The 12,194-nt window shown below is 32.7% G+C and overlaps 1 protein-coding gene across 1 annotated transcript in view; it reads left to right on the top strand.

Annotated features, from left to right (window-relative positions):
• The window catches only part of adgrv1 (adhesion G protein-coupled receptor V1), a 175,313-nt gene that overhangs the window by 526 nt on the left and 162,593 nt on the right, over nucleotides 1–12,194 (top strand).

The following is a 12,194-nucleotide window of genomic DNA, read 5'->3' as shown; positions in this document are numbered from 1 at the left end:
AAGTTTAAAATGTTCGTTTGCCTCTGCTATAATATTTGCTGTGGCTTTATGGTCACAACGCGCCGCTCTTTAAACTCTAGCGTACGTACACTTTTCTTGCGTCCACAGTCAATTATGACAGATTGGGGATGGTGTTTTTTCTTTTTCTAGTGATAGTCGTTTATAAACATGTTAACGTTAAATCAATTCATATCGGTTGCGGATGAGAGGCCATTCTCTTGCGCTTCCATGGTTACTGTGCGGGTCTTGAACGCGCTTTGTGTCTCTCCTCCCGCTCCCATTGAGATAAAACAACAGTCGGCGGGGCTCCTCCCCACACAGGGGCTTTGAGATGGGACGCGCTCGCCAAGCCCCCTGTCATCCAAAACTCAAACTGTGATTGCACTCCTCTTTACGTTGAAGTGATGTAATGCTCCCTTCTCTCTTTAGGGTACCTAGTTTTGCATGTAGATAGCACCCTGCGTGAGTTAGTCAGGATTGATTACTTTTGAAATGTTATCTGTTACTGATTACCAGTCGGGATCAGTGACATTATCTTTTATATGACGCGTTTGGGTAATCAAGTCTGGCTGAAATGTAAAAATTTACTTTTTTTGGCTAAAAATAAAATAAGAATGGCAGCTTGGACAGTTCTTTTAAAATGCATGACCACAACCAGTAGTTTACAAATGGGTTTATTGTTATTGCCTGATAGGTAACCATTAATATGGAGTCAATAAAATGTGTCTGTGGTTGGGTCGATTACTTAGAAATTGTAATCCGTTACTGATTCCGAATTACATGACAAAAAATAAGAAGTTAGTAATGTAATCCATTACATTACACATTTTAGGTAATATAATCAGACTACTTTTTAGATTACTTTTGACCTAACTCGATTATCACATATTTATTATATATACAATATTGACATACAAATACAAAGAGTAAGAAAATATACTCCATTTGTTGTTATTAACAACATGAAGTGCATAAAAACATTATATTACTTCAAGGTTTCCCAAACTGGTGTTTGTGAACTGCAGGGGGTTTAAAATAATTTAATTTAATTTAATTTAATTTAATTTAATTTAATTTAATAAAATTAAAGCTAGTAGTTAATTAAATAATAAAAAAAATGTTAAATTAAAATAAATCATTTCAAAAACAATCAATCAAAATAAATAAATTAATAAATAAAACACTAAAAAAAGTAAAAATTGTATTTGTTTAACTGCATGTCATGTGACCATAGCCAACATGCAAAAGTGATACGTAATTGTTAAAATATTTATTTTAAAATCTCAGGGGTACTCTAAGTAAATATATTAGGTAAAATTGAGGGTTAGAATTTTGTGCATTTTAATGTGTTTGAAAGACAAAAGCCTTCCAAAGACATAGAAATGCATGGTTAAATAACCTACAGAGCGATAATTCAAATAAAAAACAATGTTCAACAGTTTTCATCAGTAGTTGATGCAATCTTGAAACACTTCTTAAACCTGAAATATTTTTTTTGTAAATCAGTGGTCAAATGCTGTGTTGCCACCTGACTACAGTTGAGGTCAAAAGTTTACATCCCCCTTTCAGAATCATTCAAAATGTGAATTATTTTACCAAAATAAGAGGGATTGTACAAAATTCATGTTATTAATTATTTAGTACCGACCTGATTAAGATTTCACATAAAAGACATTTACATAGTCCACAAGAGAAAATAATAGTTGAATTTATAAAAATGACCCAGTTCAAAAGTTTACATACACTTGATTCTAAATTCCGTGTTTTTACCTGAATGATCCACAGATTTTTTTAAAGTGATTTTTTTTAAGTCTTGAAGTGAGTCTCTTGTTTGTCCAACAATGACTGTATGAATTTGAGATTCATCTTTTCACACTGAGAACAACTGAGGGACTCATATGCAACTATTACAGAAGGTTCAAACACTCACTGATGCTTCAGAAGGAAACACGATGCATTAAGAGCCGGGGGAATGATGCATTAAAAGCCCTGATTTGAAGATCAGTGTAAATTTAACTTATTTTGTCTTCTGGGAAATATGTAAGTATCTTCTGTAGCCTCTGAAGGGCAGGACTAAATGAAAAAAAAAAAAAAGATATTTAAGCAAAATAAGAAAAATGTACACATTTCCATTCTGTTCAAAAGTTTTCACCCCCAGGTCAGTTTTATAAAGTTTTATCAACTATTATTTTTAATAGTGGACTATATGTAAACATCTTTTATGTGAAATATCGTATTCAGGTCAGTACTAAATAAACAATAACATGCATCTTGTATGATCCCTCTTATTTTGGTAAAATCATTAACATTTTTAATGATTCTGGAAGGGGGATGTCAACTTTTGACCTCAGCTGTAATGACCGATTTCTGTGTGAACATCCACAAAACTTGAAGACTTTCTGAATGTATATAAGGAGTAGGCTATTTTAGGACAATTTTAAAGATAAATAATGAATAATTTATTGCTATTGTGTTAATCATGTAATCCATATAAAAGTAACTGTAGTGTGATTATGAGTATTAATATTACTTGTTATTGAACTAAATACAAAAAAGACATAGTTATAGACAACATTATACTTATTTAAACTAGACACATCCAGCATGGTTTTGTCCAGTCTTTCTTCTGTTTTATTGCGTCGACTGGCATCTTTGGTAGTCTGTTTTATACTGTTTCGTGTTTAATTCATTAGGGGCGCCCTTTATCTACTGAATAGATGTGCTGTGGACTCAATGGATTGAATGATCTTTTGCACCCCCCTTATACAGCTTCAGTTGAGCATCATTCAGTGCATGTGATTCACGGCTGGGTGTAACATTTGCAGTGGTCGCCCCTGTTTTTGTACCTCCCCCTAAATAGGGCCTTACATGTTGAGAAAACAGAGAGGATGTAATATAAACACTAAATCCATTGAGATGTGCGAAGGCGCTGCTCGCGGACGGAACGCTCTGTGATTGATGTCACAAGGAAACGGACCACACAGGGTCCCGCGTGATGAGACAGGTGGACTTAAGACAAAAGAATAAACAATAAAGCTGGAGGAAGCTACCACCCTTACCATACAAACCTGTCTAAGTCTTGTTTTATGGGGAAGGCTGTTGTTAGAATTGTCTGCTATGCTGTGGAAAAGAAACATGTTTTAGTTGTGTTTTTCATTAAACAGCCTTGTTGTCTTAATTCTTTTCCCAGTGGCTCTTTCCTACTGCACTATCTCTTTGTACTTCACCAGCTGAGTCTGTTCATTGACTACAGAAGCCGCCTCTTCCATATGTTTGAAGCTCAGTTGTGTTTGAGGAGATTTTCTTGAGACCATGTTTTATAATGACTGACTTTTTGTGTATAGGATATAAGACAGGTACTGTACAAAATGGGACAGTTCATTTTAGGTAATAATATGTACTTTTGAGATACTAAGATGCACCGGTAACACTTTATTTTAAGGTTTATTAAATGCATGCTTATTAGCATGCATATTACTAGAATATTAGCCATGTGTAAGTACTAATTAAGCACATATTAATGCCTTATTCTAAATGACCTTATTCTACATCCCTAATCCTACTCAATACCTAAATTTAACAACTACCTTACTAACTATTAATAAGCAGCAAATTAGGAATTTATTGAGGGAGAAGTCGTAGTTAATAGTGAATAAGTGTTCGCTATTTTAAAGTGTTACCGGTGCACCCTTTAGGGGTAAATAAATTAAAAAAAAAAAAAAAAAGTGTACCTTTTGGGTTTCCAAGCATCAAACCAATAAAAGTACACCTTTGTTTGTTTCTTTTCCTTGTATGGTAGAATGTGTTCTGTTTGATTTTATTTATTAACTAGCATACATTGCAGAAAAAAAAAATGTCATTCAGTGTCACAGTATTTTGTATACCACGTATATAAGGTATATTTAGAGCAAGAATCATTAGATGACATTAAAGGCTCTGTTTAAGGATCTCAGTGCAGTCCCAGAATACTTTTAAATATTTAATATAATATTTAACATTTAAAATGTCTATAATTTGTTCTTTTAAAGCTTTGCTACTATCCTTCAAACCACTAGATTTTACCCATTTGTCAGCAAGTTTTTAATGATTTAAAATGCTATAGTTTAGTATATTAATTTATTTTATTTTATTTTATTTTATAATTTAAGTACAGGTCAGAATAAGTATGTTGTTTAATTTTTACCTAATTTTATCTGTTACATCAAATATGATGAAAAATTATTCCACTGATATTTTGACATTTTGTTTTCACATTCTGTTTTCACAAAAGTTATTTGAATCATTAAAGTAGAAATACTTGCATTTATTATGTTTTTTTTTATTATGGTTTGTTTATATAAATCACTTTTATAAATATAATTTGATGAGGTCACTGAAATGGGACATAACTAAAACGACAGTATAAATAAATAAATACATAAATAGCACAGAGAACAAAGAAAATGCACTAAAAAATGAACACAAAATTTGGAGGAAAAATAGTAAATAGATTATGAACGTATAGCCAAAGTACAGACGACTTAAATTATTAATGTTTTCTAGGTATGTATATGAACAGTTCTGTAACATTTTTTTTAATTATTATGTAAAATATTATATATTTTAGTTTTTTTGTTTTTTGTTTTTTTGGATATAGATTGAAGTTAAGGAATGATATAGGGTTATGTTAAGAATATTTTAATTGTTAAATTGTTTTGGTTTGATATTATATTAATAACATTTATCCTTATTCTCTTTTGTTATGACATTTTACAAAAGGTTTAAACTGTTTTTAAACAAAATAAATGAAGTATTAACTTGTAATTGTTTCTGTTGGTCAAAATATGCAGTTTCTTAGAATTTTGTGTGTCCAAATTAGCATAAAATGACCAATATGTTGACATGCTACACTTGATAAAAGTAACTTTCATTAGTTGAATGGTTATTCATTGGTTAAATTAGTTAAATCTTAATTCAGAGGTCAGTCTTGTAAAATGACAACATACTAATATTGCTGGATGCTGATGTACAGTTTTGCTAAAGTATGTGCTTAAAATTATGAAAGTAATGTACAATAAGTATATTCATATTTAGAACTTCTTAAAAACTGTAACATTGGTATGGGAGAGATTAAATGTATCTGCTTTTTTGTTACTTTTTTTTTCCTTTCTTTTCTTTTTAATGTATATCAATTTAAATCGATAAGCCGAAGCGTGATGATGGCTAGTTTTATGTTTGTTCAAAACCTGTCCTGCCTATTTAATGTCAGTTTAAAAATCTATTTAGAAGCAAAAAGCGTGTGAATTAGTAGCATTTTTTCTCGTTTACATCACTTCTAATCAGTTTTATAATTTCACACCTTCTTAGCAGAATTAGCAGGGTTCCCACCAGCCTGGGGCCTTTGCTAAAACAAAATCCCCACGCATGTCACCGAGCATGTGGAGAAACTGAATTCACTTCTGTAAATGCTACACAAAGACCCCAGACCCAAAGCAGTAAAAAACACAGTGGGAGTACGTCACTGGTGTTTGACGAGTGGGTTGGTAGTTCATGCGCAGACAAGGCTAAACTCAAACAGAATTTTGATAAATGAGGACCGCTTGACTAGTAACAATCCGTCACTGTCATTTATATAAAAGTTTTAATATAAAGAATTGTACATTGCCTAATGCAGTTCACAGTGAGAAACCATTCATCTCCTCCGATTATTGTCTCTTGCTTTGTAGCTTATTTAAACTTCACCCAACCAAGCGTTTTGTTCTGTATTATGTAGACTTTGATCGTCAACAGAACTGTTTGTTGTTGTACTACTATGTAAAGATGTTATTTTCTTTGACATTTCTTAGCATTAGGTACCAAAATGTCACATCTCTTAAGTTTTTTGTCCAAACCTTTATTTTATTTTATACTTTTTGGTTGTTGTTGTTGCTAATTTTCCCTTTTGTAAGGTGAAACATACACTACCAGTCAAAAGTTTTTATGTTTTTGAAATAAGTCTCTTCTGCTCATTAAGCCTGCATTTATTTGATCCAAAGTACAGCAAAAACAGGAAACTTTTGAAATATTTTTACTGTTTAAAATAACTGTTTTCTATTTAAATATGTTTTAAAATGTAATTTATTCCTGTGATCAAAGCTAAATTTCCAGCATCATTACTCCAGTCTTCAGTGTCACATGATTCTTCAGAAATCATTCTAATATGCTGATTTGCTGTTCAAGAAACATTTATTATTATTATTATTATTAATATTTAAAACAGCTGAGAATTAATTATTTTTAGGATTCTTTGAGTACAAAGATCCAAAGATTAGCATTTATCTAAAATAAAAAGCTTTTGTAACATTAAATCATTCAAAAAAGTCAATAGTTATTCTTTTTTTTTTTATTTGATAAAGACATTATAGAAATTAATGTTTTTATTTAGCAAGGATGTTTTAAATTGATCAAAAGTGATGATAAAGACATTTATAATGTTACAAAAGACTTCTATTTCAGATAAATGCTGTTCTTCTGAACTTTCCATTTATCAAAGAAACCTGAAAAGAATTCTACTTTGCTGTTTTCAACATAATAATAATAAATGTTTTTTGACCAGCAAATCAGAATATTAGAATGATTTCTTTAGAGATAATTATCATGTGACTGGAGTAATGATGCTAAAAATTCAGCTTTGAAATCACAGGAATAAATTACATTTTAAAATATATTTAAATAGACAACAGTTATTTTAAATAGTAAAAATATTTCAATATTTTTACAGTTTTTGCTGTACTTTGGATCAAATAAATGAAGGCTTGGTGAGCAGAAGAGAGTTTAAAAAACAAAACAAAAAAAACATTCGAAATCGTACTGTTCAAAAACTTTTGACATATAAGGTTATGTCATTTCGCAGTCATGAATAACTGAGTTTGCTACGTTACATTCCTCAGGTCATGTTGTATAAAAAGCAGACATTGACCTTTTTCGGTATGTTAATCGGCGTGCATCTTCAGCAGTGCGCTGACATCTTACGCACGGTATTTTAGCATTTGTTTATTCTGGAGCCGAAAATGGAAGTATGGCAGGATATTCTGAAGCAGCGGTCATATCCAGCAGCAATCTTGAGGTCTCGTTATTTGTCATGGTCTGCCACAATTGTGCCATGGAGTTTGCTCAAGAGTTTGTCTTTGGTCAACATTCACTTCTGTTTGACCTTTCTGGAATAGAATATGTTCTTGTACTGGTCTACATATTGCTTATTCTCTGTTTCTTTTTCTTCCTGTCTCTCTAAATCTTTTTAAATTAAATTCTTTTGACTTGATCTTACTTTATTTTATTACGCTGTGGTATAAGTAGACATGTTCTTAAATATTTTTCTCCAAAACACATTTTCCGTGTTGCATTACAAGCTTGAATCAAGCTATTTGTATTGAATATAGCGTGAAAATCCGTAATTCGCTCTGTAACTCTTGCATACATTCTCTCTATTGCACACGGTTCTATAGAACAACTTTAAGCATCAAAAGAGAGGCTTTATCCTTTTTTCTGTGGGGTATTGAACTTGAACTGTGACCTTCACTGTCGGTCCTTAAAACCGTTTCATGGTGGGGAGTCACGCTGTGCCCTCTTACGCATGAACACTGTGTTCTCCCCGCAGGGCTTGATCGCTCGCTTCTGTTAAATGTGATTTATTCAACACGGATACATGGGGCATTGATCCATACCACAAGCTATTCTGTAGCCCTTTTCCAAGACTTCTGGCTGATGAATGATCTCTAGATGATTTCGGTCCAGTTGTCCACATAGCAGATAGTGTTACGTTTGTTACATAAATGGATAAAATAAACAGAAATGATCTGACACGTCCAAGGATTAATGTTGATTGATTTGTGGTGGGGATAAGAGACCCTTTAGAGGATCTAGACCGTTCCAAAAAGTTTGATGGTATAATCAGTCACAATTTGGCTTTCACTTTTTGACTTTTCAAATGAAAACAAAATTGTACTTCTCCCTTCAGTAATGTTTTGTGTGTTAAATTGTCAAAATTATGCGAAACATTATTTTATGTCCTTAAAGATGAAGTGTGTAATTTTTGTGCCTGTAGTGACACCAAACTAAATTACAAAAATGATGCAGTTTTGCTTATGGAAAATTAATGCTACCCTGTCTGCCATTGAAACTACCAAAGTAGCTTTGGTAAAAAAAAAAATTGAGAAGCTAATTAATTAGAAAAATAAATCTTTTCATGTCAAGATTTACTGTGGACTCTAATTATATATAAATATTACCAAATGTTATCAAAAATAACACGCACTAGCTGCTCCTTGTTTTTTAAATTTATTTTTGTCTGTTTTTTTTTTTTTTAATAATTTAATAATTTAATAATTGTTCAACTTTTACTGTCTATGTAAATATGTAAGGTATTATGTGTTAATAAACAAGTAATAAACAAATAATATGGTCTATTTTAGAATTCTTAGCAGGAAGTCATAATAATAATTTATTGTTTTTAAATTAATTATTTTTATTATTATTTATAATTTTAAATGTTTATACGCTACTAGTCAAAAGTTCTTGAACAGTAAGATTTTTAATGTTTTTAAAGAAGTCTCTTCTGCTGCATTTATTTGACCCAAAATACAGCAAAAGCAGTAATATTGTGAAATATTTTTACTGTTTAAAATAACTGCTTTGTATTCAAATATATTTGAAAATGTAAGAAATTATAGAAATTAATACTTTTATTTAGCAAAGATGCTTTAAATTGACCAAAAGTGATGAAAAAGACATTAATAATGTTACAAAAGATTTCTATTTCAACTTTCTATTCATCAAAGAAACCTGAAAAAATTCTACTTAGCGGTTTTAACATCATAATAAATGTTTTTTAAGCAGCAAATCAGAATATTACAATGGTTTCTGAAGGACCATGTGACCGGAGTAATGATGCTAAAAATGCAGCTTAAAACCATGAATTTTAAAATATATTCAATTAGAAAACAGTTATTTTAAATAGTAAAAATATTTCACAATTTTACTGTTTTTGCTGTACTTCGGGTCAAATAAATGCAGGCTTGGTGAGCAGAAGAAACATTAAAAAGCATTAAAAATCTGTGTATAGTGTATATTTATGTAATGTTTGTATATAAAAATATGTTTTGTTTTGTTTTTTTTCCTTTTCTTTTTGTATTTCTTTTTCCAGACTAAACTACATTAAGTACTGTAATTACTTTACTCCCTCTTGGGATGTGCATTTATTGATGCTTCATCCAAGATGCGTTGACCTGTGTTTGGGGCATTAAGGACCCTCCTCCTGGCTGTTTATCTCCTTAGCGTTTATCCTAATACCCAGGGGGCCACAAATCTATAGAGCCCTGTTTCTCTTCCTTGAGCTTCCTCTCTTATCTTGTTATTGCCTGGTGAAAGGGTTTGCCTGCCACAATGCAGGCTGGTCAGGGATCTTTTTTAGTTGCCACCGCCTACTCATCTATACTCTGCTTCTCTAAATCCATCATGCATAAATGTAGAGCATTTGTACATAAAGCGGTTTGTTGATTCACAGAAGTGAAAGCAGTTTGAGGGCTGGACGTCTGTTATCTTCAGTGGGCCCTGAGGCGAGATGTCCTGCTGACCCTCGCTCCCCCGTCTGTCTTCCCCCGTGCCCCCCTCCAGTCCCTTCACTCCAGACTCTCGCTTGCTTTCTCTCTCCCTTTGCTTGCAAGTATTTACCCCATTGTGGTTCGTCATGGTGAAGGAATTTCTGAAGTGGAGGAATTGAACAAACTGGGATCGTTTCTGGGTTTCCCACCTCCCACCTGTTGATCAGGATCTATACTAGTGTGCACACAGGATCTTTACACCATTGTCTTACTTCCTCCTTTGAGTATAAATAGGTTAGAAAAACATAATTTTGAATGGTTATTTATTTTTATTTATTTATTTTTACATTTGTCTTAATTATATTTATATATTTTTATTTTCTTGCTAGTTTTCTAGCTTACTTTTAGCATGTTAAGTCTAGTATTGCTTAATATTCAGTATTATTGCTATCTAAAGGCATTTTTCAAGTTTACCATAGATGGGTTGTAATGGTTTCAATAATATACCATGTATGTAAAACTAAAATGTATTTGTGGCTTTTTTAGTTTGTTTTGGAGTCATTCATTTCTATAGCACCAGTATGACTAAAGAATGTTGTGAAAATAGTGATTGTTTTCAAAAAGATTTCCTGAACAGTCCCTCATTTGCTCTTGGTCATTAAAACGAATAGTCCTGCCTAAAACTAAAACTAAAATGTATTTATAGCTATTTTTTTTAGGTAAGCATATAATTTCTTTAGCACCAGTATCACTAAAGAAAATTGTGAAAATAGTGATTGTTTTTAAAAAGGTTTCCTACAAACTCCCTCATTTGCTATTGGTCCCAAAACCACACAGTCTTGCCTAAAACTAAAATTTATTAGTGGCTATTCTAGTTAGTTTTGAAGTCATTTAATATTTTTGATTTAGTTTTTGTTTTAGGTAAGCATATAATTTCTGCAGCACCAGTATCAGTAAAGAACATTGTGAAAGTAGTGATAGTTTTCAGAAGGACCCTGAACACCCTCTCATTTGCTGTTCGTCATAAAAGCACATAGTCCTGCCTAAAACTAAAATGTATTTGTGCCTATTTTAGTTAGTTTTGGAGTCTGTAAAAAAAATTGTATGTAGTTTTTGTTTTACGTCAGCATATAATTAATATTGTTAAAATATTAATTGTTTTCAGAAACACTCCCTCATTTGCAGTGATGGGAATAACAGCGTTATAAATAAACGGCGTTACTAACGGCATTACTTTTTTTCTGTAGCAAGTAATCAAACTAATTACTTTTTCCCCCATTACAACATTGCTATAATTTTCATGTTGCGTTCATCTTTATGAAGTCAATTCCTCTCAGTGCGTCGTCTTCCAGAAACGAAAAGTAGCCGAGATGAATTTGACGAATGTTCACGTTTGTTTACGGAGGTGATGTAGGCATTTACCTACATGTCTGCGCGTCTCACGTGGATGTTTAAAATTTGAAAAGCGGAGCAGCTTGTGAGCGATTACATTAGAGATTAGTTTAGATGGGGAAAAACTGGAGCTCGCGTTGGTATCATATGGATTGCTTTATTAGAGAATATTTATTTTCAGCATGACTTCCTTCATTTAAAAGTAGACATTTATATGTATTTCTCATGTCTGTGAGACACATATTCACGGAGATTCACATTTTTTTATTTACGTCTGTAAAGAGAGGTGACGGAGACTGAGACGGCTGTGAGCACACACATTTTATTTTATTTATTTTACAAAAGCACATAGTTTTCTTGTTTTTATGACTATACATATAAAAGTAGACCCTTTGCAGTTTCAAAACGACTGCATATTTTTAGTTCGTTTTGCGGTCGCTGTCTTCGACCCCAGAAGGTTAACAATGTTGCCGTGGGATGTTTTTCATGTCCACGGGTTGAAGCGACCCCAATAACGTAATATTTAGCACCTGGAAGGCATCTCTCACATTGTCCCACAACAATTTTAAAATAGAGTAGATTGGTGTATAATGTGTTTTTTGGGGGGCTTTTTTCATGCGTTTTAATGGACAGGACAATAGAGAATGACAGGAACGTTTGGGGTGGAGAGTTGGAAACGAGACTGGCAAAGGATCATGAGTTGGGACTCAAACTTGGGTCGCCAGAGGTGCAGTTGTTTAAATGTGTGCAGTCCTTAAATTTTTTAGATATAGTTTTTGTTTTAGGTAAGCATATAAAATATATTATGAAAATAGTGATTGTTTTCAGAAAGGTTTCCTGATCACTCGCTGTTGGACATAGTCCTGCCCCAAATGTACCCCATTGGTTGAGCCACCGTTTGTTTACTGGGTTGGTTAGTATGCAACTCACTGGCAACTTGCCATTACCATTGAGTTTGCCATTGAATTTAAACGGATAGGATAATGTATCAACATGAACAGGTGTAAAATTTGAATAGAAACATTGGTTAATATTGTGGGAACCCAAACTTTACTGCCGACTCAGTGGGTCCGCAGCAACTGATTCTGAGTCAGTGAGGGAGCTACACTTGATCGGGGATTTGCTCTGTCCTCAATCCAGCCATCTGTCCTGCGGCTGCCAAACTCAGCAGATTGAAGAGGCCGGGACAAAAATTTCCCACATCTCTCGCTCGTTAAATGAGGAATGGGAGGGAAAACCGAGGGA

Source organism: Labeo rohita, chromosome 5, assembly GCF_022985175.1.
Source record: "Labeo rohita strain BAU-BD-2019 chromosome 5, IGBB_LRoh.1.0, whole genome shotgun sequence".
Lineage (NCBI taxonomy): Eukaryota > Metazoa > Chordata > Actinopteri > Cypriniformes > Cyprinidae > Labeo > Labeo rohita.
Note: the sequence above shows the minus strand (reverse complement) of the source record. Positions and strands in the feature narration are given on the sequence as shown.